The sequence below is a fragment of the Ahaetulla prasina genome, chromosome 9 (genome assembly GCF_028640845.1).
Source record: "Ahaetulla prasina isolate Xishuangbanna chromosome 9, ASM2864084v1, whole genome shotgun sequence".
Classification (NCBI taxonomy): Eukaryota; Metazoa; Chordata; class Lepidosauria; order Squamata; family Colubridae; genus Ahaetulla; species Ahaetulla prasina.
The window spans coordinates 22296468-22319984 of record NC_080547.1 but is presented as its reverse complement, the minus strand read 5'-3'; the positions used below and the strand labels follow the sequence as shown (position 1 = coordinate 22319984).

Below are 23517 nucleotides of genomic sequence, written 5' to 3'. Positions count from 1 at the left end.
CAAACTCAAGGCCTGGGGGCCAGATCCGGCCACAGGGACGCCCTGGAAACAGCAAAGGACCAGCCTGCAGTTCCTCTGCCAGCAAAACACAGCAGCCTGCAATTACTGCAGGCTTGAATCCCACCAGGCCCAAGGTTGACTCAGCCTTCCATCCTTTATAAGGTAGGTAAAATGAGGACTCAGATTGTTGGGGGGGCAATAAGTTGACTTTGTAAATATACAAATAGAATAAGACTATTGCCTTACAAACTGTAAACCGCCCTGAGTCTTCAGAGAAGGGCAGGATATAAATGTAAATAAAAAAAAAAAGGAGCTTGGGAGGCAGAGGTGGGTTTCAGCAGGTTCTGAGCAGTTCAGGAGAACCGGTAGTGGAAATTTTGAGTAGTTCGGAGAACCGGTAGTAAATATTCTGACTGGCCCCACTCCCATCTATTCTCTGCCTCTCAAGTCCCAGCTGATCGGGAGGAAATGGGGATTTTGCAGTAACCTTCCCCTGGAGTGGAGAGGAAATGGAGATTTTACAGTATCCTTCCCGTGCCACGCCCACCAAGCCATGCCCACCAAGCCACGCCCACAGAACCGGTAGTAAAAAAATTTGAAACCCACCACTGTTGGGAGGGCTGCGTGTAGCCCCCCCCTGAATTTGGTTTTCACTGGCAGAGGGTTTCAGGAGGCCGTTCCAGCCAAAAACGGAGCTCTGGAGCCTGTTTTCTCTGGCAGAGCACTTGGGCCGCCACAGGCGCCCCCAACATGAGTGACGTCAAGGTGGCCATGCCTATCATGGTCACACCCACCTGGGTCCCCTGAAGTCAAACAGAACCCTTATGCGGCCTTCAATGAAATCGAATTTGACACCCCTGCGCTACAAGAATCTGAACAATCAACGGTCAAAGCCAGTGGTGGGATTCAATTTTTTTTACTACCGGTTCTGTGGGTGTGGCTTGGTGGGCGTGGCAGGGGAAGGATACTATAAAATCTCCATTCCCACCCCATTCCAGGTGAAGGATCTTGTAAACTCTCCATTCCCTCACTACTCCAGGGAAAGGTTACTGCAAATTTCCCCATTTCCTCCCAATCAGCTGGGACTTGGGGGGGCAGAAAATATGTGGGGGCGGGGCCAGTCAGAGGTGGTATTTACCGCTTCTCCAAACCACTCAAAATTTCTGCTACCGGTTCTCCAGAACTGGTCAGAACCTGCTGAAACCCACCTCTGGTCAAAGCAAATTGACAGTAGATGAGAGTCAGTGGAATTCAAGGGTGCTGGTCTTAGATTTCTTGCGGATGTGAGGATACTTGAGATTGATGATGCTCTTGATGTCTCCCTTGGGCTCAGCCTGGTCATCCCCTATAATTGATGTCTTACGGGTGCAGTGGCCAGGATGCTGGACTAAAGCTGACAAGTAAAATGGATTAACAGAATAACAGAGTTGGAAAGATCTAAGGAGCTTTTAGGGATGTCCGTAAATTGTGGTTAAAAAAAAATAAAAATCAAGATGTAAGCTACAATGAGATGATTGAAGTTTCACCCTTTGGGCCCCCTCACCGTCTCTTGACTCAAGCTATCTCACTGGGTTATTGGAAATTAGAGACAGCCCAAAGCAACTCCTTTACATTCCTGAAGAGGGAAGAGGGGGCATTATAATGAAAACACACAACTATATCAATCCCTAAGTTAATTATTAGGACTACACATCGTAACAAAAATGAACATTTTTTTTTAAAAAAACTAAAATTACTAATAATAAGAAAAAGGGAAAAATTAAAAACAAAGAAAAAAATGCAGGAGAAATAATATGGAATCTACACTAGAACTGAGAGCTTACAATTTATTTATTTTTTTGGAGTTTAAAAGAAAGCATGGCAAAGGAAGAGACCTGACTAACAGCTGGAAACACATCTGCACTGAAATAATTCAATCCATCTAAAGCAGGGGTCTGCAAACTTGGCTCTTTTAAGACTTTGCTGGCTGAGGAACTCTTGGAGTTGAAGTCCACAAGTCTTAAAAGAGCCAAGTTTGCAGACCCCTGCCCTATATCATGGGTGTCAAACTCATGGTGTCACATTGCCATCACATGACACATTACATATAACTCACTCTTTCTCTTATGTACAACCCATTCCTCTATTTCCCAGAGCATGGGTCCCATTGTCTTCTTGGATTTATGACATTACTTCCCTGGGGACTGCTGCCATTTCTGTGCCCTAAAACTCAGAATCAATTAGTGTTAAGGACATGAGGGCTTGTTAGCCATCTGCCAGAATGTAGACCCTCCCCAGGTCAGGTTTAAAGAAAAAAGCCCTGAAGAATGACATCATAACAGCCGCCACTTTTCTACAGATGGGGACCAATGAAAAATGACCCAGAAGCTTGGAAAAAAAGGATAAGTAGCCGTTCCCTTTATTTTTCAGAAGAAGGAATGGCAATCAGAGCCAACCAGATTAGGCCCGTATAATCCTGGAGTAGAGAGCATCTTCATTTAAGCTTGAAACACAGATGGCAAAAGATTAAAATAGGATTTAAGATCCTGGTGTTTCTACCCAAGTCTAACAATGCACCATTTTGAATCCCTAGACTAGACTCCCTATATCAGGGGTCTGCAAACTTGGCTCTTTTAAGACTTGTGGACTTCAACTCCCAGAGTTCCTCAGCCAGGAGGGGGTGGTGACTAGGCAAGCCCGACTAATTATATATGACTGTACATTAAATATGTTATTGGATATGAATGTAAAAATACAACTTTTTCAAAAAAAAAAAAAAGAGCCAAGTTTGCAGACCCCTGATCTAAAGGATTTAACAGAAGAAGTCCTCTCTCTTGAGGTCAGTACCTCAAGGTTACAGAACTATGTAAGTATGGTCCATTCTATGCATTTATTTGTCCTGTGTAAAAGTCCTGTTAACACCCATTTGGTTCACATATAACACCTCTCCCCACAACATATGCACAACAGATCTCAGGTTCCTAACCCTGTGAATCGAAGGAAACACAAACATACACCATGTCAAAGGTATTCTTGAATTTCACAGGGCTGCGTTGAAACCCCCAAAACTAAACTCCAGCTTTCACCCACTTCCATAATTCAAGGGTTCAGATTTGCCTTCTTGAAATTACAATATTTGGCACGACAAGCGCTGCCCTGGGGTATCACAGCCCCCTCCAGGGCCTGATTGTTTTAAAACAGACCACTTTGCTGATGGTAATCACTACCTCTTTAATGCAGGAGGAGCTGGCATCTTGATTCCACGTATAATTTGGACTTGATAATTTACCAGCCCCCCTTTACAAAAGAGACACAAGCCTGTGTGTATCTGATTGCTCATCACTGAAAAGGTCTCAAGGGACAGATGTTTTAATAAACAACTCCAGATCCTCTTTTGCTTGATTGAAGGAAGCCGGGCGTTTGGGATGGAGTGCGTACTTCTTTTAGGTCTCTTTGCTGCCAAGCTTCCTTCCTTAAGGGACTCTAATCTCTTGGGATGGCTGCCAAAATCCCCAATGTTGTCTCCAAAATTAATCTAGTTAGAGATACCCTGAGCTACCTTTGTCACCATCAATATTTGCCTCACAGTAAATACCTGTAAATTTATGCTAATCTATTGCTACAGAGAGAGGCAACAATTACGGTCCTGTTGGAACTGCTTCCAAAAACATGCGTTGGATTATAACAACAACTCCTCCGTATCCCTTTATGCTGGTGATTTTAGGGGGGCTGCTCCATGCACCTTTAAATCCCTGCAGCATCTGCGAGAGAGGCTCTTTTGACCCTCTACGCCGGGTTTTCTCCAAGTTTCATTTTACGAGAGCGACTCACGGCAAAATCCATAGCTTCAATGCTACTCGCTCTCCTCCTCCTTCCCATGCCTCTGCTCTTTTACCATCTTGCTTGAGGAAGCGTCCCGGAGAATTCTTGGACTCTATTTTACCCCGTGATTCTCTCTAATGAAGGTATTGCTAGAGTCAGCCATAACTTGAGGTAAAACGGAGCAGGTGTTTCAGGTGGCAACCCAGGAGGGGTAACAACCTGTGGCCAGCCTTTGCTGTTTTCTGCTGGCCCACCGCCCAGAACATCCTCTTTAATGAGCCCAGGGCACAGTGTTGTTCAAAGCAGCCTGTTATCTGCCTGTCCACTCTTTATGCATTCGCTCGGAGAGTCTCATCAGAGAGACATACAAGGCAGCAGTAGCATCTGTCTATTCAGACAGCTGTCATAGCCATCCAAATTTCCTGAACCCATTTCTCCTAATCACAATTTTTTGGGGGGTAAGTACTTTGCCCTCCTGCACGCGTTTATTTATGAACGTGTACACCTTACTGTTAAAAAAGTACACCTGAAAAAGAAGTATCTTCTCTAACAGGAAGCAACTTTCCAATAAATTATGGTTTGCTTAGACAAAACAGTCAGAAGCCAATATTGGAGCGGAATGCTGTGAGGAATCAATCGTTAAAGAGCTGCAACGGATTTTGTCCAATTCTGTCAAATCTGACTCCGGCCATTCCTTTCAGGCTGGAGCATCTTATCTTTTGAATATAAACCTAGACTTTTGAAAGCGTGGTTTTATATCACCGTTATGCCTATCTGTTTCCTGCTCATCACAATGACTGCTTGTCAGATTATTTTCCTGCCGAGTTCTCCTTATTTGCCTTGATTTAGTAACTCTGTTATGTACTGCTCATCGGCCGTGGGCAAGCATTGAAATAAGTCACAGCTATGGGTTACACTTTAGTGCAGACAAATTTAAGAGTCAGAAGTGCAGAGGTGATTGACATGGTTAAAGAAAGGTAGATGACCCAGAGTTTACAGGGCTCTGAAATCAGCCTCTCATATTAAGAAATACAGGTGTGTTAAGTGCTTAGTCCTCAGGGTGCCGTTGACCAAACAATGTAGGCTGGCGGCCCCCAGGGGGAGGGCCTTCTCTGTGGCGGCACCAGCCCTATGGAACGAGCTACCTCCGGGGTTACGCCAACTCCCCGACCTCCGGGCCTTCAAACGTGAACTGAAGACCTTATTATTTCACCAATCGGGACTAGCCTAAGACATATTTTAGCTAAATTTTAAGGGGTTTTAATCGGTCTTTGACCGTTTTAGTGATTCGGCCAGTAAATATTTGTTCTTAATTGTTTTTAAATATTGTTATTTATTATATTTATATTGTATTGGTGTGGGTATTTTAACATTGGCTGTAAACCGCCCTGAGTCCTCCAGGAGATGGTGCGGTATAGAAATGTAATAAATAAATAAATAGGACATCCATAAGTAAGCAAATACGTGAGTAAGTAACTTGGCCTTCAAAGTCACCCCGATTCCAGATGAAATGAGAGAAGAGAGGCTGTGGTGATATGGACATGTGGTCAGAACTGATGTGGAATCCATCACCAGGCAGCACTTGCATTCAGTTCAGATGGCCGGTAGCCCCAAGGACGACAGAAAAAAAACGATAGATAGATTGCCTGCATGAAGACATGCAAGCCGTAGGCATAGGCCCAGTTGATGCTGCAGGCTGGAAGAAGTGGCGGGCAAAATGTAAAACTGTGGAATCTCTGATATGATGGGAATAGCGCAAAGAGCAAGAAGAAGCCTTGAGAAAGCCTTGAGAAAGGCTCTTGTGGTAGAATCTGGAACTGACTTGAAGGGAAAAGTGAAAAGACCGGCTAGACTTGAGTCACTGGTCGGGAGCGAGTGGCTGAAAAGAGATCCTCCCTAAAACTTGGCAATGTTCCTCTAGTAGTTGTGTAGTGAGTGCTTTAGTCTGGCGAGTTTCCTGTCTGTAGGTGAGCAGCAGTAAACATACTACTCTGATCAAACTCTTTGTGTCGTTTCTAGTTCCTTGCACCTAACAGCTCTTTACTGGAATAGAATAGAATTCTTTATTGGCCAAGTGTGATTGGACACACAAGGAATTTGTCTTGGTGCGTATGCTCTCAGTGTACATAGAAGAAAAGATACCTTCATCAAGGTACAACACTTACAACACTTAATGATAGTCAAAGGGTATAAACTTAACATTTAATGATACAACATTTAATGATAGTCATAGGGTACAAATAAGCAATCAGGAAACAATATCAGTATAAATCGTAAGGATATAAGCAACAAAGTTACAGTCATAAGTGGAAGGAGATGGGTGATGGGAACGATGAGAAGATTAATAGTAGTGCAGACTTAGTAAATAGTTTGACAATGTTGAGGGAATTATTTGTTTAGCAGAGTGATGGACTGCAGTCCATAAGAATCATGCGTCCACAGATGAATTTTGCACCTCTAGACACACGCACACCTGTCTCAAATTGTCCACAGATTTATCAGATGGCTTTTGTAGTGGTATTCAGATGACATCAGCAACCTTAAACATGACAGTAGCAAACATAAGCAGAGAATGTCGAGAAAAGGTTCAGAGAATAGGAATATCTTCCCTGCCCTCTCCAGCGCTGATCTCCTTCAATTTTTCATCACAATATCATCCACTTTTCTACTACATCACAATATCATCCACAAGAGGATTGAAGCTTCTAGTGCTTTTGGATAGGTGCCAAAGGTTGAAGATATTCTCCTCCTCCTTGGTCTACTTGCAGTTCTCAAAAACCCTTCTATCCATCTGTATTTAATTTTAGAAGCCTTTCCCCCTTTCTTTTGTCTCCATAATGCATTGCTAGAACTGTTTTCAGGAGAAGGAAGGAAGGGAGGGAGGGAGGGAGGGAGGGAGGGAGGAAAGGAGTGAGAAAACTAGGTAGATAGGAAGGAAGGAAGGAAGGAATGAAGGGAGGGAGAGAGGGAGGAAAGGAAGAAAACTAGGAAGGAAGGAAGGAAGGAAGGAAGGAAAGAAGGAATGAATGGTGGGAGGGAGGGAGGAAGGATCAACTTCATTCCAAATCAATGTTTCATTTTATCTCTTCAAGCTCTAAGGGGATTTATATTGCAGTAACAAACAAAAGCTTAGCATATTTAAAGCTGTCTGACATGACTACAGTCCAATCTTCTCCATTTTGTAGAAGAACAAATGAATTAAAACACGGGGAGGTGTCTTGGAACTAACTCTTCTGAAGCAGAAGTGAAAGAAAGCAATGCAGGCATATGATTTCCCTAATGAGATTTGACTTTCTCTAAGTCACCCTCTTCCTCTGAAAGACAAAAACAAAAAACAAAAAAACCCCCAAAAAACCCAGAACTGGGAACTGGCTATTTAGTCCATTGAGTTCAATTTCCCGTTCAATGTAGGAACCCAATTATATCACATCTGACAGATGGCTACGCAGCCTCAGCTTGAATGTATGTAGCGAACGAGAGCCCATCACCATTCTAGGTAATTGGCTCCATTGTTGTATCGCTCGTATTGTTAGGAAAGTTTTCTGAGCATTCAACTGTAATCTGCTTCCTTTTTTTTTTCCAGGCCATTGTTTAGTCCTGCACTCTTGGCATAGACAGAACAAATTATGGATTCTTCTGTGCAACATCTGATCAGGTATCTAAAGTATTTTATAATATCCAACAGAAGAGAGTACATCGTTCATGGTTGTACTGTGAAGTCCTTGGTACCCTCTGAGCTTGCAGACTGTCAGCCTCCACTCCAAACTTCGTATCTCTTTGTACTCCTTATATTCAGTTGTTAGATAGAATGGGATTGTATTTCAGTGTTAGATAGAATGGGATTGTATTTCTAATGTAAATAGCTATTGGATTCAAGTTAAAAAGAGAGGGGCCTTTAAGAGTGTCGGTCTGACATAATTAAGGTGGGAGGGGAGATTAATGTTTTCAATTCAACAGGAATGTTTGAGCGCAAACGCTAATGGACATTGCATTCCTGATTTGATTGACAACCAGAGACCTGCGGAAGAAGATTACCACGGGACCCCGGGAGGGAGCTGGCATTGGACCAGACCTGATGACCTTTTGGGAAAGAGGAGGGAGGAATAGGGTGATACAGATTGCCAGCCATATTCTGTCTCAGATTCAACTTAAACCCTGCTGCTATCCAGATGTAATTAGTAAAAGTACTTTTCTTTATTTGCAAATGAAGTCAAGGTGTATTCTTTCCTAGTTATAATCAGAGGCAGCCTGACACAGACATTTCATTACCCAACTAGGTAACATCACCAGAGCTAGCAAGTGTGGGGTTTGCTGCATGTTTATATCCCCTTAGCCAGTGATTCAGCCGGCTCTTTCTGGATTGTGCGAACCGGTAGCGGCAACGGCGGGAGGCTCCGTCCACCTGACCTGATGTAATGCATGCCTACTGCGCATGCCCAGACAAGGCGTGTGCAAGTGGAATGATCGCGAACATGCTCACATTTGCGAACCAGTAGGGAAGGTAAGTGAATCCCACCGCTGCCCTTAGCTTGCTCTGCTAATGTTGGTGGGGTGTGTGTTGTTTTCTCCTAGGCAGTTTCTTGATTTGTTGTTGTTAGTTGCGAAGTCGTGTCTGACCCATCGCGACAATATGGACAATATTCCTCCCGGCCTTCCTGTCCTCTACCATCTTCTGGAGGCCATTTAATCTCATGCTGACTGCTTCAGTGACTCCATCCAGCCACCTCGTTCTCTGTCGTCCCCTTCTTCTTATGCCCTCAATCATTCCCAGCATTAGGCTCTTCTCCAGTGAGTCCTTCCTTCTCATTAGGTGGCCAAAGTATTTCAGTTTCATCTTCAGGATCTGGCCTTCTAAAGAACAGTCAGGGTTGATCTCCTCTAGGACTGACCAGTTTGATCGCCTTGCAGTCCAAGGAACTTGCAGGAGTCTTCTCCAGCACCAGAGTTCAAAGGCCTCAATTTTTTGGCACTTGGCCTTCCTTATGGTCCAATTTTCACAGTCAGTTTTTTGATTAGAGTATTGTTTTCTGCTTAATTGTCTGGGGTTAAATCCTGCTTATTTTTCTACAATATATCTTTTCTTCTAGAGCTAAACATACACCCATTTTCCTTCATATGACTCGATTTACTCATCTTCAATGTACTTCTATGAACACATTTTAGTTTGACTGAACTTTTCTTAAAGTGAGGCTTAGAAATAGGCACTCTATTAAAAGTTGGGTCTGACCAAATACGTGATGTTAGTGCTGTATTAAAACAACAACAACAGGAGAAGCATGTTGGGCATTGCTTCTTGAATACTTTCTCTTTATCAATGGCTGCATGTGTATTCTGTATTTAATGGTTTCCTCAGTTGCTTTTTTTTTTTTTTTTTTTTTTACAAAACACCGAGTTGCTATTTCAATGAAGAGAATCAATCTTAAAACTGGAAGAAATAGAAATTTAAGAAACAAAATGGATAGTTGCATTTATCAAGGCTGACTCAGGCTTCCATCCTTCCGAGGTCAGTAAAATGAGGACCCAGATTGTTGGGAGCAAGAGGCTGACTCTGTAAACTGCTTAGCAAGGGCTATAAAGCACTGTGAAGTGGTATACAAGCTATTGCTATTGCTATCTTCACACATCTAACCCAGTGGTGGGATTCAAGTAATTTAACAACCGGTTCTCTGCCCTAATGATTTCTTCCAACAACCAGTTTGCCAAACTATTTAGAAAGTTAACCATCGGTTCTCCTAAAGTGGTGCGAACTGGCTGAATCCCACCACTGACCTAACCCCTCATAACAATAAGGTGAATCTGAAAACAACAACATCAGGAACGTTTTTTAAACAGTCGCAGAAATGGATCTATTGATATTGAAAAAAGGCTGTGGATTGCAGTATAATCTGCTTCAAAGAAGAAAATAAAACTATAGGGGTAATTCCAAAAAAGGTCTGCCCTGAAGAGTTGAAAGTCCTGGAGCAGGCTAGTGAGAGAAAGTAGAATATCTTAGGACAACCTCGGTAACTTTAAGACATGTGGACTTCAACTCCCAGAATTCCCCAGCCAGCAAGTTGCCAAGGCTGAGAAACACTGGCTTAGGACATAACACAACATGTATAAAAGCTATTGTTCAAATGGTCAGAAGCAGAGAAGCATAATTTTCCTTATTTATTTATATTATTAAATTAAATTAAATTTATATATTAATTACACACACACACACACACACACACACACACACACACACACACACAAACAGGTCTTCGGTTATTCGGGTTTTCTCCCGCGTAAAATTGGAAGTGTCTTGGCGACGTTTCGACAAAATCCCATTCGTCATCATCAGGCTAGGTGCTTACAGGTTCGTATTTCTAGGAAAAATGTATGATCGCAGCTGTTTCTTCCTTTTAACTGCTAGTGGGGGTTTGAATTGATTGGTTGGGAGCTTGGCTGTGTTCTGATTGGGTGGAGCTGTGTTCTGATTGGTTAGGGATTTGGCTGTGCTCTGATTGGATGGTGGGGTTGGCTGTGCTCTGATTGGATGGGGGTGTGTTCTGTTTGTGGGGGGGCTTGGTTGTGCTCAGGTTGGTCTGAGATGCAGGGGGATTTGAGTTGGTGAGCTGCATTGCTGTTGTTTGGCTTCGCGTTCGTGGTCGTGCTACATCTTCATGGTGGGTGTCAGTCTGCTGCATGTATGGATTGGAGGGGTTTGAAATGGCTAATGATGCAGCTGCAGTAATGCAGAAAACCCGAATAACCGAAGACCTACATACAAACATATATATATATATATATATATATATATATATAAACTGGGTTTTGCACCTGCAGGAAAAACAGTAGGATGATGATAATGATGATGACGAAGAAATTCACATGCTGCCCATCTCACTGACCGTAATGTTGGGTTTGTCTTTGACTTTTTCAATTCAGTCACAAGAAACTCTATTTTCCTTAGAGCTGAACGTACCTTGTGAGGCAACACAGAAATGATATGGGATGGAAGGGGTGCTTGTGTATGTCTGTGTATCAGGGGTGAAATGCTACCGGTTCGGTCCGGTTCGCCTGAACCGGTAGTAAAAATGGCTATTGGTTTGCCAAACTGGTAGTAAAAAATGTAAAAAAAAAAAGTTCCGAAGATCAGCTGATTGATGCACAATTTTTTTTCTTTTTTCTTTTTTTTACTTTTTAAGCATTTTTTTTATTACCGGTTCTCCTCGCGCGCAGCATACATTTGGCGTGCAGCACATATGCGTAGCCAGTGAACCAGTAGTAAATTGGTTCAGATTTCACTACTGGTGTATATGTGTGTGCAAACTATGACTGATTATAGAAAGAGGGGATTGATAATACAGTAACCCGGTGAAAGTCCATTTTCAAAAATCAATTTTCCTATGTGACATGTTACGTTTAAGATTTCTCTGTCTATAAAATTAGCTCATCGTTCCTCAGGAAGGCATGACAGAGGTAGCGAGGTTGGGGTGGAATAACTTGGATTAAAGACAGCTAACTTAGGTTTTAGGGGCCCCACTCTCATGTGGACAGTAACAGAAATTAACAATAGGATCCCTAATCCTCACCTGCAATTGAGAGATAGTAATTCTGTGCATCAAGATGGAGCTGGCCTTTTGTAGCTGCTAGGGGACACCTGCAAGGGATGGGACCTGAAGATTCAGGAAGAAAATAGCCATTCCCAATGGGTGCCCTCTTCCCTGAGGAAAAACAGCAGTGTTGCATCATCTCAGCTCTTTTTATGTTCTTAAAAGATGCTCGCTACAAGTTCCCATTTAGAGCCTCTAAAGGCATTAAAAGACATCATGTTAATCCGACATTCCCTAATCATCTCCTAACAGTTTTCAGCTGCAGTGACATTACACCAAGGGAAGCTGCATCTCTGTTTCACAGACGATTTGCACATGTTTGTACATCACTGGGTTTTAATGGTTGCCAAAGCAAGAAGATGTGGGAGATGGAGGAAGATATGATGCTTAGAGAACTATCAGATAAGAGAAGACGTAGTCCAGAGCTGCATTACAGGCAGAGAAGAAAAAGAAAACCTCAGACAGGAACATCTCTATTTTATCAGACTGTAAAAGGAGACAGAAGGAGATTTGTACTTTCGGACCTACAAGATTCTGTAATGTAATGTAATGTAATTGTAATGCAGCCTTACAATCGAGTTGAATTAGCTTATCTGATCTGTTTGGTCTACCTTGGAAGGCTGACAGTAGGAGAGCAATCAAAAGCGGTAGTCTATCACGTGCTCGCTTTGGCAGCACATATACTAAAATTGGAATGATACAGAGAAGATTAGCATGGCTCCTGCATAAGGATGACACGCAAATTCATGAAGTGTTCCATATTTTTTAACTATATTACCAGGCAGAAGCGTTGACTTGGATGAGAGAACGGATTGGATTGAGAAATACAGGACTATTAACTTTGGAAGGACATGATCTACAATTGGGATGGCATGCCTTTTTATGGTACGGTAGAAGCAAGATACATATTGCATCTTATTTTCAAAGACATTATGTAAGAAATGCATTATTATTGGTGTGGGAGAAGGTCAGAGATAAATATTATTTGAAAATACCAACATGATTATCAATAGTGGAAGCGTTAATACATTCAAATATTCTCAATATTAGAAATATTCTTAGATATAAAGATATACTAACAGATAAGGGGGAATTGAAGGGGAAACAAGAAATAGAAGGACAAGGGATTTAGTTGGACTGATATACTCATATGCAAATATGAACAAGATATGAAAAAGATGCTAAATTATATGGTTTTTATTTAGAAATGACAGAACTGGATAGGATACTTACAGGAACAGATGATAAAATAATTTAAAAAATATACAATTACTTACTTAGTATTGATTTAGAAGAAGAACAAGTAAAAGAAACAATGATAGCTTGGGCAAAATTTTTTGGATATGCAATTGAGTTAGATAAATGGCAACAATTATGGGAAAGGAATTACAAATTAACAATGTCCACAGCATATAAAGAAAATCAATATAAAATGTTTTACAGATGGCACATGCCACCTGAAAAACTGGCAAAAATGTTTAACGATAAATCAGCTAAATGCTGGAAATGTCATCAGATACCAGGATCGTATTATCAAATGTGGTGGACATGTCCAGAAGCAAAAAAAACTATTGGATTAAAATTAAAACATGTTTAGAAGAAGTCATACAACAACATATAGATTTAAAACCTGAACTGTTCCTATTGGGTATCCTACCAGAGAAGTTTAGTAAAGAAAATATGTATTTGATTATTCACATATCAACTGCAGCGAGGATAGTATTTGCGCAAAAATGAAAAACAGAGAAAATCTCTACAGAGGGAGAAGTAATTAAGAAAATATTGGATTATGCAGAAATGAATATATTGACAATCAAAGAAAGAGAGGAATCTGAATATTTTAAGATATTGGGACAATTTTAGCATTGTTAGAGAAGAAATATATATATATATATATAGGGTAATGAAACATGGGAAGAAGAAAGAGGAGAGAGAAGAGTGATAAATGTATTAATAGCAAATCAAGAAATGTGGGAGAAACCTTACAATAAATGAAATGATGTTATGAAAGGATTAGCATTGGAGAACAAGAAGAAGACACAAAAGATGTACTCGGATGAAGCACTGACCGACTGATTATGTTTTGTATGTTTGTTTGCTTATAAAATTAAAAAAAATTCAAAACAACAACAACGGTAGTCTATCACCTTTGACAGAGCACAGAAAGCAATCTCCGACCCTTAACCCACAGGTGGCTTTGAGCTGAAGTTCAAATGACCTCTGGAAAGAGCAGTTGGTAACCTTCACAGTCTGTAACTCACCCAGCCTGCTGGGCGAGGAAAAAGAGTGGAGAAAATAGGTTTGCGAGTATTTGTGTGTATGTCAGAGATAGGCAGAAAGAGAGACCAAAGTATCAAAAATAGATTTCTTTTAAGACTGGAGGGTTCTACTCTCATTTAGGTACCTCTCGTTCTAGTTCTAATACACCCATTTTTTCATAATTTCTTTTTCTTTTCTATTTTTTTATTCTATTTTTTTTAAAAAAATCATCACTGTAATTATAATTTTTAATAAAATTACTATTAAAAATTTGCAGCTCAGCAAAATCATCCAGAAGATCTTAGGAGGCATGTCCAAGACTTTGGTTAAGCCTCTTGTGATCATAACATGTCTAGCTCTTGTACTAGAGCCTTTGAAAAGCTCACCAAGATCTCCAAGTCAACCTAAGAACTTTAACAAGACCTTAATTTCAGTTCTTCATGATGATTCTGGATGGACAGCAGTATCACCCCCAGTGAAAACAACACACAGGTACATTATGGTGCTATTATTCATTGTATGCAGGTAAGCATAGCTCCACAAGGAGATCCTGCAGACTCTCTTCCAATTTTGGAATAAACTAGCAAGGAAGCAAGAAATAATCCTCAGAACCATTGATGTATATCCTTGAGCAGGTGTCTCCCAATTTTGGGCATGAAGAAGGATGGCTAAATTTCCAACAACTGGAAAAAAACGAGAAGCAAAGTCTTAGAACCGAAACTCTGAAGCACATATCTATATGGCAATTTCGATGCTTCTGAAGGCAGATCTTTTGTTCATATGTGATATATGACTTCATTCTTATCTGTAGTAAGGCAATTAATCTAGCCATGTTCTGCCTGTGAGTTTCTGCCATAAGTAAGTGCCTGAATGTGGGGATAAGAGACTGGATAGATGAGATTTATTACTATGTCTGGCATGAAGTCTGACACATGTGGAGATTAAAAGGAGGAACAATATGTGCAGCACAATGGATTTGAGCCAGCGGAAGAGACATGTATAGCTCAGCCTATCTCTAGTGCATACCAGCTTCACATATATTCAACTATTGTTCAATTAATTTTCTAAAACCAACCTGCATTTTTTCGTATACTTCACATCTATCAAATACTCATGCATGCACCTGAAGTGTAACTTTCTAAGATATGCACACAATGTAGGTAATTTTCCTCAAGGTTTACTTTTTTTGCATGCAATTTTCCTTCATATTCACAAAGGCTGATGAAAGTTGACCCCTGGGATCTGCACACCCATTTGGGCTGTGATCAATTTTTTTTTTTTTTTTGCACAGCAACCAATTTGTCTCTTGGTAAAAACTTTGTCCCTCTTTTTTGGTTTAACAAGAATCAAAGCTGTAACTCTTATTCAGAGCAGCAACTCCTAACTAACAAAGCTAGTTTCCAGCTTTGTGGTTTATCCTAGGAATGGTACAAACTGTTCAAATTTCCCTGGAGTTGAGCATAATTTCAGGTGACTTCATGAATATAACCATGTTTTCTTGATGGTTATGAAAGGGTCCTTCCTTCCCTTCTCTCCTCTCCTCTCCTCTCCTCTCCTCTCCTCTCCTCTCCTCTCCTCTCCTCTCCTCTCCTCTCCTCTCCTCTCCTCCCCTCCCCTCCCCTCCCTTCCCTTCCCTTCCCTTCCCTTCCCTTCCCTTCCCTTCCCTGTCTTTCAATTTCACAGTCTAGTTTATTACGGGTCTTCCACCGAAGTACCAATATGCTTAGCTCTTCAAGATCAGCCAAGGTACTTCCTTCCTTCCTTCCTTCCTTCCTTCCTTCCTTCCTTCCTTCCTTCCTTCCTTCCTTCCTTCCTTCCTTCCCTTCCCTTCCCTTCCCTTCCCTTCCCTTCCCTTCCCTTCCCTTCCCTTCCCTGTCTTTTTCAATTTCACAGTCTAGTTTATTACGGGTCTTCCACCGAAGTACCAATATGCTTAGCTCTTCAAGATCAGCCAAGGTACTTCCTTCCTTCCTTCCTTCCTTCCTTCCTTCCTTCCTTCCTTCCTTCCTTCCTTCCTTCCTTCCTTCCTTCCTTCCTTCCTTCTCTTCTCTTCTCTTCTCTTCTCTTCTCTTCTCTTCCCTTCCCTTCCCTTCCCTGTCTTTTTCAATTTCACAGTCTAGTTTATTACGGGTCTTCCACCGAAGTACCAATATGCTTAGCTCTTCAAGATCAGCCAAGGTTGGCCACGAGCACTACTTAACCGAAGTTTAAAACCTGAAGCTATATTACAATATGAAAAGGAATAAGGAACAAAGGAGGGAATAACAGTGGGAAGGGCTGCAACAACTCAACACAGTCAACTGGCCACAGCTCACTTGCCACAGGATAAGATGCCAATAGCACAGCTCACCACAGGGCAAGAGTTACTAATATCAAAGAAACAGTGGAATAGAATCATTAAAGAAAGGATGCCAAAGGAGGGACAAAGTGAAATGTAAATAGCAAAAATTAAAATATTTTTTAAAATTATTTTAAATAATTAAATTGAACTGTTGAATTGTCCTGCAGCGAGTTGTCCCATTCCAGCAGTGAGAATCTAAGTCTAGCGCTGGCTAAGTTATCCATTCAAAAAGGGCATTTTTTTAAAAATGTAATTTTGAATTCATGAAGTTCCATAGCTTAAATCAATTCATTGCATATCTTTGGGGGCAGGCTCACAATTCTGTATTATTTCACACATACATCCTTTCTTAAATAATGCTCAGACTGTGCATGCTACATCTGAAAGGCTAGCAGCCTATTCAGCAGTGAAGTAAAGTACCACATCCGGTTTTGGTCACCACACTATAAAAAAGATGTTGAGACTCTAGAAAAAGTGGAGGAAAGAGCAACGAAGATAATTAGCGGAATGGAAGCTAAAACATACGGTGAACAGTTGCAGAACTGGGCATGGCTAGTCTAGTGACGAGAAGGACCAGGGGAGATGTGATAGCAGTCTTCCAATATTTGAAAGGCTGCCACAGAGAGGACGGGGTCAACCTTTTCCAAAGCACCTGAAAGCCAGACAAGGAATAATGGATGGAAGCCGATCAAGGAGAGATTCAACCTGGAAATAAGGAGATATTTTCTGAGAGTGAGAGCAATTAACCCATGGAAGAGAAGTTGCCTTCAGAAATTGTGGGAGCTTCATCCCTGGAAGCTTTCAAGAAGAGACTGGACTGCCATCTGTCTTGCATGGGTGGGGGTTGGATTAGATGACCTACAAGGTCCCTTCTAACTCTGTTGATCTGTAAAGTAAGCCATATTCCACCCACTCTCATATCCAGCAATCTTATTTTTAGCCACAGTCTGCTGAGCAGGCTTGCTAGCCAAAATCAGAGCTCCTTCTCCCTTTTGTTACTTCCTCTTCAGCTGAACCACGGGATTTTCTTTTCTCCATTTGGGGCGGGTGTGCTGCAAAGCAAAGCCAGCTGTTGCCGTGATTAGATTTTAATGCTTCAAGCTGGGAGTTTGCATTTGGACTATGCACACTCCAGAGCTGTTAGCAATTAATGGTTACGCTACCTTTTGAAGCCAGATCCTTCTTTCTCTCTGTGTATGTATTAGTGTGGGTGAGAGTGAGCCTGCATGTGTGTGACTCTCACTGATTTGGGACTATGGTCTCCATCTGCTTTTCCTAAATTCATTTTACATCTTTGACTGCTTCTCTTTTTAAAATAGTGATGTGGCTGGGTTTGTTATTTAAAAACAGCTTAACGTAGCAGAACCCTCTTAACTCATGCCTTCGAAAGATTGAATATAATGTAAAAATAAAAAAATTCCCTTCTCACCCCTGTGGGTGATATAGCGGTACCACTTACTCGTATATACCACTTCACAGTGCATTACAGCCCCCTCTAAGCGGTTTACAGAATCAGCATACTGCCCTCCGACAATCTGGGTCCTCATTTTACTGACCTCGAAAGGATGGAAAGCTGAGTCAATGTGAGTCAGGATCGAACTGCTGGCAGTCAGCAGAATTAGCCTGCAATACTGCATTCTAACCACTGTGCCACCATGGCTCTTGTGTCTTCCTCAATCTCAGGTCCTCTATCAGAGGCCTGAGAATTTAAAGGTTCTGTGTAGTACCTTAGTTGGTCCTAGCACTGTACTCTTTTGGAGAGAGAATGCTGATGTTTCTCCTGGAATCTGTTGGAGTAACTGTCCAAGTCCTCCTACTATTACTGGGACAACTTTATGTTCCACTTCCTATCTAGTGCTTCCTTCCTCCCTAGATATTCCTCTAGCTCAGTGGTAGTCAACCTGGTCCCTACCGCCCACTAGTGGGCGTTCCAGCTTTCATGGTGGACGGTAGGGGTTTTGTCTGATACTGAAGCACTTTCCGTTTTTTTAATTTAATTGACTTTTTAAAAAAATTTCATAGCATTATTTAAAAACCTTTTCATTAGGTTTTCATAAAATTCCCCGTGACAATTTAAATTTCTGAAAATATACTATTTGTATCGCCCACGCGTAAGTTTAGTTCACATTACGTAAGTGAAACTAAATGGCACTATAATGCGACCGCAAGCAAAAGAGCCTTGTCCCAGAATAGCTCGTGCATCTCCCCCCACACCACCCAGCTGTAACAGACAAGCAGAGCTGGTAGCCGGTGCCCCCCCCCCAAACCCAATCCACGATGCGTGAGAGGCATGCACAGATGACAATACACGGCACATTACTGTGGAACTGGTGGGCGATTAGAAAATTTTACTACTAACAGAGATACAAAAGTGGGCAGTTAGATATAAAAAAGTTGACTACCCCTGCTCTAGCTTCTCATACTCCTTCTTCCTGATGTTGCTGCTGTCACTTAGCCTTTCTACTTCTATCACACTGCTGTCTTCTGGTTCTTCTCCACCACTACATTACCTGGATGATACTTGTAGATCTCGATGTTTCATATGAATCGGACTACTTTGGGAAATTTTCAAATATATTTTAGTACGCATTTTTAAGTCAATTTAAATATCCCTGTTGGGTTAAGTAATGGTTTTGTGTATCATTACCCAACGAAAAATGACTTTTACCAATTTTGGGTAGTTTACCCAGACTTGGGAAGATACAACCAATTAGGGTGAATGATTGTAAAAAAAATGCAGATGAGGAGCTGACCATCACATTAATCCTGTGCTTAAACCTGTGTGGACATTGCTTATGCATTTCCATTAGGTTTCTCTAGTAGATTTCTATCAATGGTCTACTGGCTTTTAAATCAGCAGAACATGACTAGTGTGGTGCACACTGAGACAGAAGGCATGGCAAAGCTATTGACAAAGTGCCATAACGTGTGAGATGAAGCTCATGAAGTGATGCTTGGAATGAGAATAGCTTGTCCTATTTTTCTGTGGCAAAATAGAGGAAGCCAATGTGTGGATCACTAAATATGCTCCAAAATAGCCTTATACACCTGGTGTGTCCCATATGTGCTGGTTGACAGCTCCCGAAAATCTCAGGCACTGTAGCCAAAAGCCAATTCTGGGAATTGTTTGCAGGTTAAGGAAAGCTGGTTTGAATGTAATTAGTAACATGCAAGATCCTCTGTTTTCTTGCCTGATTAATTCTTAAAACACAGTTCATTCTTATGTTCAACATGTCTCACGAAGAGCCTTGGTCCACATAATGGATCTGTCTGTGATTTAGCATGATGGGTGAACCCAGACAGTACATGGTTTAGAACAGGGGTCTCCAACCTTAGTAACTTTAAGGCTTGTGGACTTCAACTCCCAGAGTTCCTCAGCTAGCAAGGCTGGCGGAGGAATTCTGGGAGTTGAAGTCCACAAACCTTAAAGTTACTAAGGTTGGAGACCCCTGGTTTAGAACTTAGTGTGTTGTGGCAATTCATCCAGTTGTGATGCAGATGTAAGCATATTTAAGCAGATGACAATTTAGACTAATGTATAAATAGCAATAGCACTTAGGCCTATACCACTTCAGAGTGCTTTACAGCCCTTTCCAAGCAGTTTACAGAGTCTGAGTATTGCCCCCAACAATCGGGGTCCACATTTTACCCACTTCGAGAGAAGGCTGAGTCAACCTTGAGTTGGTGAGAATTGAACTGCTGGCAATCAGTACAATTAGCCTGAAATACTGCATTCTAACCAGTGTGCCATCACGGCTCTAGGTAAACCTAGTAATTCCCCATCTTCTCCCAATCAGAGATAACAAATATGGTCAGAATTGCAGCTTTGAAACAGACTTGCGATAGCAGCGTTTGAGACAATCTTCTCTCTTTGATGCTTATTGCTTGTCATTCTCAAGAGACTTTGCTTGCCATTCCTAATTGCTCAAAGAAAACTTGAGGTTCATCAGGTGCCTTCGTGGTTTAGACAAGTTCAAGGAACAGAAGGAGAGGAAAGAGAAAACTCAGAAAACAGTTTGTAGCGCAAGAGCCTGGGGGAGGGGGAAGAAGATTAGGTTGAGCTGGCGTCAAATTTTATCCCCTTTTGGGATTTCCTGTGCACCAACCTTTTCCCTATTACCAGTGTTCTACTGGCTAATTGAACTGTCATAGATGATTAAGGGATGTTGCAATTCCTATTTGGTTTAGGTCTTTAAATAAGAGCTACCTGGTCTGCTTCTTGCTGACCGTAGAACTCAATGCCTTACTTTCTTCTGTCCTTAAAAAGGTAAAGGTTCCCTTCGCACATATGTGCTAATCGTTCCCAACTCTAGGGGGCAGTGCTCATCTCTGTTTCAAAGCTGAAGAGCCAGAGCTGTTCGAAGACGTCTCTGTGGTCATGTGGCCGGCATGACTAAACGCCAAAGGTGCACGGAACGCTGTTATCTTCCCACCAAAGGTGGTCCCTATTTTTTTTTACTTGCATTTTTTTTACGTGCTTTCGAACCGCTAGGCTGGCAGAAGCTGGGACAAGTAACGGGAGCTCACCCCGTTACGCAGCACTAGGGATTCGAACTGCTGACCTTTCAATCGACAAGCTGAGCATCTTAGCCACTGAGCCACCGTGTCCCTTCCGTCTTTTGCTGTCCTTAGAAACTTCATATATTGCCAGTGCTCTTACTCATTATAACAAGAATTGGGACATTTTATTCTTTTCTATACAGTTCTTGACTGTAGATCTCTTTAAAAGGTCACCTTATTCCTCCATTAGCCTTTGCTTAACAGGGTCAAGCAGTCGCTCTACTGGTAGTCCAGATTCTTTTTTTCCTTTTTTTCCTTTTTTTCCATCAACCTATTTGTGCTTCTGCTGTTGGTTGTAAAAGTTATTTTTTTTAAAAAAACAAACAAACAAATTTCTGTGCTGGGAAGCGGTGTATCAGCATGAGATTGGAGGCATCTATTACTGTCTCTTCTAACAACTCATTAACATTATATACACACACACATATACTGACACCAACATCCAGGGTGTCAGGCCTGGAAACCATACTAGACTTTAGGGTTCCAGACGCTGCCACATTTTTCCCCTGAGGGGAAGAAGGGGGGTTGAGGGGTATGGTAACATTCTTCAAGCGGTCAAGGTCGGATGGTGTTCACATCTGCAGGAAGAGTGGCGAGAAGATATTCGAATGAACTGGGAGAACGTGGGACCATGTGACCAGCAAAGGGGTCAGGGGGGTGGGACTCTTGGGGTTTGTATAACTGGGAAAAGAATCCGGGAGTTCAGTTTTGGAATTTCACTCATTGTGTGCCAGTTTCCTCATGCTAGTAAAGAACTCTGAAAGACAATGGTTTCTGAGTTTTTTTTATGCAGAAGAGGTTTTTCTGGAACCTTGACACAGGGACAATAAGAACCCTGGTGGAAAAAGAGGACAAAGAAGTAAAAGCTGAAGGACTTTCTGTCTTTCAAAATTTTTATTTATTTATTTATTTACTGATCACACGCATATACCACAGAGTCTCAGCAAAGCCAGCCCAGGGTGGTGAATTATATATATATATATATATATATTTGTTGTTATTACATCTGTATAATTTTTCACTTTAAAGGCTCTCTTTCTGGTTGTGAGTAATAAATAACACAGAGGGAGGGAGAGAGAGGGGAAACACCCCCAGATACATTGCTGACATCAAAAAGGTTCTATATGATTGACAAATAAAACCGGGGAGAAGAATGAGGAGAGTCTAATTGAAAGTCATTTCTTGTAGCTCTGACTTCTGTTGCTTCACATTAATTTTGCCCAAACTCACAGGTGATGGAATGATAGCAGCAGCTAATTACTCTTTGTTCTCTTCTCATTTCTTTCTTTCTTTTTTGCACCACTGGCTAGGAGAACCTATGGCTATGTTTGAAAACTACAAATCTTTTCCTCATCGCATTTTGAAGGGTAACCCCAGAGAGAAAGCAAAGGAGCCAGTGTTTGTGTGAACAGAGCTTTGCCTGACCTAGTAACTGAGTTCATCCGTGGTTTAGGTGCAAACAACACATTCAACGGTAAAATATTTTAAACTAGCTGAATTCACACAACGTGCCAACCTAGAAAACCTTCAACCTTAGCAGGTTTTAGTAATGCATTTGCTAAGGCTTTCCTTGACCCACAATACCCCATGAGTATGTTAAAGTATAAATAAGTCACCAAGGAGCTGGTCACTCAAGTCCATTTTTTAGGAATTCTGTCATGATTTCCCAATTTGAGAAAATTGTCCTCACGTTTAACCAATCTTCTCCTTTTTGGCTACTCTGTAACCATTTTATTCAAGGTTGCTTGCAATTTTTAGATGAGAAGCATCATTAAACCATTTTCACAAGAGTCAGCCCCAGAATTATTACTAAGACGCACGGATATCATTTCAGTAGAAGAAACCCGAGTGAGCTAAAGGACGATAAAAAATAAATAAAACTGGGGAATAGGATGAGTTTTACTCTGATTTCTCTGCTTCTCCATTCCCTTTTGCCTATGTCTGTGTCTCTGCTGACCATTGGTCCCTGACTGCTCATCAAAATCCAGAAGGACTTGGTTCCCAGTCTCCAAAAACGGTTCGCATAGCCCAGTTGAACTGTGGCCAAGGGACAGAACCAGGGGTGAAATGTAAAGTTTGTTACTATTTATTTATTTTGTTTTATTTTATTTTATTTTATTTTATTTTGTTTTGTTTTGTTTTGTTTTGTTTTGTTTTGTTTTGTTTTGTTTTGTTTTGTTTTGTTTTATTTTATTTTATTTTATTTTATTTTATTTTATTTTATTTTATTTTATTTTATTTTATTATTTTATTTTATTTTATTTTATTTTATTATTTTATTTTATTTTATTTTATTTTATTTTATTATTTTATTTTATTTTATTTATTTATTTATTTTGTCACACAGTATATATAAGCATAATCATGAAGTAATTATACAATATATAAGCATATATATGAGTATGAGTGTGTAATAACTAATTGGATATAACAAAAGGAAACAATAGGACAGGAACAGTAGGCACGTTTGTGCTCTTATGCATGCCCCTTACGGACCTCTTAGGAATGGGGTGAGGTGAATAGTAGATAGTTTTTGGTTGAAGCTTTGGGGATTTTGGGAAGAGACCACAGAGTCAAGTAGTGTATTCCAAGCATTAATTGAATGACTTCAACTCTGTTACTGAAGTCATATTTTCTGCAATCAAGATTGGAGCGGTTAACATTAAGCTTAAATCTATTGTGTGCTCCTGTATTGTTGCAATTGAAGCTGAAGTAGTCTTCGATTCTGTGGTTCTATGGGTGTGGCTTGATGGGGTGGTGGTAATGTGACTGGGTGGGCGTGGCCAACTTTTTTTTTTACTTTTAAAAGCATTTTTTCTACAACCTCTTCCACTGAAGAGGTTGTAAAAAATGCTTTTAAAAGCCTGTGATGATAAGGCAACTCAGCTGGGATTGCCAGAGGAAAATAAAGCTTTTAAAGGGTTCTGACGATCCCAGCTGAGTTACCTGATCGCCAGAACCTCTTAAAAGCATTTT

The 23517-nt window shown here is 41.1% G+C and overlaps 1 protein-coding gene and 1 non-coding gene across 2 annotated transcripts in view; one reads left to right on the top strand and one right to left on the bottom strand.

Moving 5' to 3' along the window:
* Positions 1 to 23517, bottom strand: part of KIRREL3 (kirre like nephrin family adhesion molecule 3) — a 483489-nt gene that overhangs the window by 142723 nt on the left and 317249 nt on the right. The gene's annotated exons all lie outside the window — the stretch shown is intronic.
* On the top strand, positions 12041 to 12147 carry LOC131204108 (U6 spliceosomal RNA). The gene has a single exon (XR_009156534.1). It is a non-coding gene; the product is annotated as a U6 spliceosomal RNA (small nuclear RNA).